The sequence below is a fragment of the Erpetoichthys calabaricus genome (assembly GCF_900747795.2).
Source record: "Erpetoichthys calabaricus chromosome 1 unlocalized genomic scaffold, fErpCal1.3 SUPER_1_unloc_5, whole genome shotgun sequence".
Lineage (NCBI taxonomy): Eukaryota > Metazoa > Chordata > Cladistia > Polypteriformes > Polypteridae > Erpetoichthys > Erpetoichthys calabaricus.
Window position 1 is genome coordinate 49,842 of NW_026261596.1, and position 3,543 is coordinate 53,384.

Genomic DNA, 3,543 nt, shown 5'->3' on the forward strand with positions numbered 1-3,543 from the left:
GGAAATCCTAGAACTTTGATTCTGTTCATCTGGACAAAGTTTTTAAGTGGGAGAAATATTTCGAGACTTATCCAAGTCTCTTCCTCAGTCTCAATTGACTGCAGGTTTCCCCAACCTTATAAACAGTACCTTTGCTTAATCACAGACACTAGCACCATTGACAAAGGGCCAGTTGATCAGTGATATGCAAATTGTCCACTGATTAGTAGACGTGTGAACCATTCATAGAGGGTTGAGGAATGGCTGCAATCACAGCATTGTAAGACAATTGTACATTGTAAGACATTGTACAACACAGAGCTAACACCATTCCCACAGACTCAGAGGCCAGGGAAGCAGAAGAACACCACGTCAAAAAGGCCCTGAGTAAATGTGGATATCCCAGCTGGTCCTTTGTCAAAGCAGGGAGGACACCTAAAGAATGCTCCAAGCGATTCATGAGAGAGGAAGGACATCCACTGCCTAAGCGAAAACCCTTAGTGATCCCGTATGTGTCAGGAGTATCGGAACAGCTGAGGCGCATTTTCTCGAAACACCAAGTCTCAGTGGCTTTTAAACCCCAAAACACGCTACGCCAAAGATTGGTCCATCCCAAGGATCGGGTCCCACGGCACAAACAGAGTAACATAGTTTACGCAGTTAAGTGCCAGGAGGAGTGCCGTGAATTGTACATCGGGGAAACCAAGCAGCCACTGGCTAAGCGCATGTCACAACACAGAAGAGCTTCCTCGTCAGGCCAGGACTCCGCAGTCTATTTACATCTACAGGATAGTGGTCACTCCTTTAAAGATGAAGAGGTGCACATCCTGGACAGGGAGGAGCGCTGGTTTGAGAGAGGAGTCAAGGAGGCCATTTACGTGAAAAAGGAACGACCATCTCTGAACAGAGGAGGGGGCCTAAGGGTACATCTGTCGCCATCTTACAATGCTGTGATTGCAGCCATTCCTCAACCCTCTATGAATGGTTCACACGTCTACTAATCAGTGGACAATTTGCATATCACTGATCAACTGGCCCTTTGTCAATGTCAATGTCTGTGATTAAGCAAAGGTACTGTTTATAAGGTTGGGGAAACCTGCAGTCAATTGAGACTGAGGAAGAGACTTGGATAAGTCTCGAAATATTTCTCCCACTTAAAAACTTTGTCCAGATGAACAGAATCAAATTTATAGGATGTATTTAATGTTGTGTCCAGGTTTCCAAAGGACCATTTAATGGTGTCTCTGTATTTCATCATCGAGAGCCCCTTCAATTTTAATGAGTTGTGTCTCAACTTTAGTCCTCTCTTCTTTCATTGTAGTATTTGTAGAGGGAGGATTATATGTGGTTGCTGGTTCCCATTTTTGTCACCTTCTACAATTTGTGTTGGATATTTGTGTTATGTTTATTTTATTTAATTATATTTGTATTTTTTTTATTTCAGTATACTGTCCCTAGTGGTTTTGATGTTCCAGAAATGCCTACCTTTCAAAATCCAGATATTTTAAATGAATGTTTATAATGGTTTGCATAAATATTTTTGTAACATTAAACTCCTTTTAACAACGTGACTCTGCTCAGTCCTCTTTAGAATGACATGCTGGCTTTGAGGAAGTGCTGGTGTAGAATGTTACTTGAGAACTCCAGTCCCAAGGGGTACATGAAATTTAAATTTCCTTTAATAACTTTCATTTAGTTCTGCGGTAATGTGGCAAATATACTTAGCCATATTGTAAATCAAAGACAAATAGTCACAATGCTTACCATTATAAACTTAGTGCTTCTTTTTGTAATCACTGAAGTAACTGCTCACATCAGACTGAGCGAGCAAACGCCTTTCTAAATGAAGGCCAAGAACCAAACAAAAAATCAGAAGGTACAGAAATAATGGACAGCCAGGACAGGGTCATTTATTGTGCTTATTCTTTTGGTTCTTTTTTAACATTTCCGTAGGTAAATATTATTTTCTCTGTTTCCAGGTTTAGACTTTATTGAGCCATTAATGAGAAGACAGAAGATGAGTAAAGACTTGCACTACATCTGAAATGAAAAAAATGTCTTGCTATTCTGTTCCATAGCACTGCGTTCTGCAGATTTCAGATCTTTACTTTTAGAAGAAACGTCAGCCTTCCTTCTCCAACATCCAGCACAGGGCACTGATGAGCAGGTACAGACACATCATTTTATAAACTTCCATAAGAAAGATGAATTCCATTTTGTTGATGCTGGCTTACAATGCCTGTGGTATAGTGAATAAAATGTATAAAAAGACTTAATGCCCGTCTCAGATGCCAACTGTTAATCGCTAACCAGTAGGAGTCAAAGCCCAAAAGACTAAAAGCCTGTTTACCATCTTCTGACAAACTGGAGTACCAGTACAACTCTTAACGGCCTTAAAACATTTGAAATGCATTGTGTGCTGTGTTAATAATAGTGTGTGGTAAGAAACATTGAAGACTTGTAGAATCTGTGATGAAAAGCAGTAATGTTAATATGTTAATAATGTATAACAAATTCAGAATATACTGTTAATTATTTTTTTACTTATCTTACATTCCTTGTAAATGTGGAGGAAAAGGCTATAAGCTTTATAATAACCATTTAAAGAATTTTCTTTTTTTTCATAAAACATATTACAGCAACACAGAATCCATCAGCATCTTACCGAGGCAGAGAAGTGGTGTGCTGAGAACATTTCTGTGTTCAGGGGGCACATCTCACTCCCTTCATTACTGTCAATGGACAACGACGACATTGAGGAGGCCCTTCAGAAATATCAGTTGCTATCTGAATAACTAGAAGAAGACGAGAGGTCTTTAGACCCTTTATCATCCTTTTTTCACATATGGAAGACATGCATCTGTTTTTAGATAACGTGAGAGGAAAAAGGAAAATGACTGTGTTTAGTGAGAAAATGTAACAAACATACATGTGCGTCATTGTTCAGTTACAACCTACAATTCTTGTTCTTTATTTTATATATTCTTTAACTTTTTTGTAATGTTGCAAACCAACTTCATCTTTACAATCCATTGTCTCAGATCTGCACTTCTTAGTGTTATGTATTAAAATAATGTTTTATAAAGCAGGGCAAGGCAATTTTTATTTTTAAAGCACATTCACAAACACAGCCAGAACTGAACCAAAGTGGTGTACAAGGAAGAGAAAAAGAAGCAGTTCAAATATACTGTATGTACACAGCACAAAACTGTAAGAATAACCAGCCATTACATAAAAGATAAACTCAAAATACACATACATACATATTGATAATCATGAATGTACCAGCAGCATTTTAAAATAGAAAGAGGAATTGTGAAATCTTAATCTCCTCCACTCCAAAATTAGCCTTTTACCTTTAATGCATTTTAATTACAGTTGTCCCCAAATAAATCATATCAATATTTAAAAGAATATAAATGTGAAATCTTCAACAACAAAAATATTAATAATTATAATAATAATGAGCTTTTAACAATTAAATTTCCATATTATGTAAATCCAGCTTCAAAATAAACATAATAATAATACAGAGAAGAATTTCTCACAAAATGCAAGGAAGAA

The 3,543-nt window shown here is 37.3% G+C and overlaps 1 long non-coding RNA gene across 1 annotated transcript; it reads left to right on the forward strand.

Moving 5' to 3' along the window:
- The first annotated feature begins 1,197 nt into the window (after positions 1-1,197).
- LOC127526428 (uncharacterized) lies at positions 1,198-3,068 on the forward strand. Its single transcript, XR_007933980.1, has 3 exons — positions 1,198-1,635; positions 1,959-2,146; positions 2,619-3,068. It is a non-coding gene; the product is annotated as an uncharacterized LOC127526428 (long non-coding RNA).
- Positions 3,069-3,543: the final 475 nt, after the last annotated feature.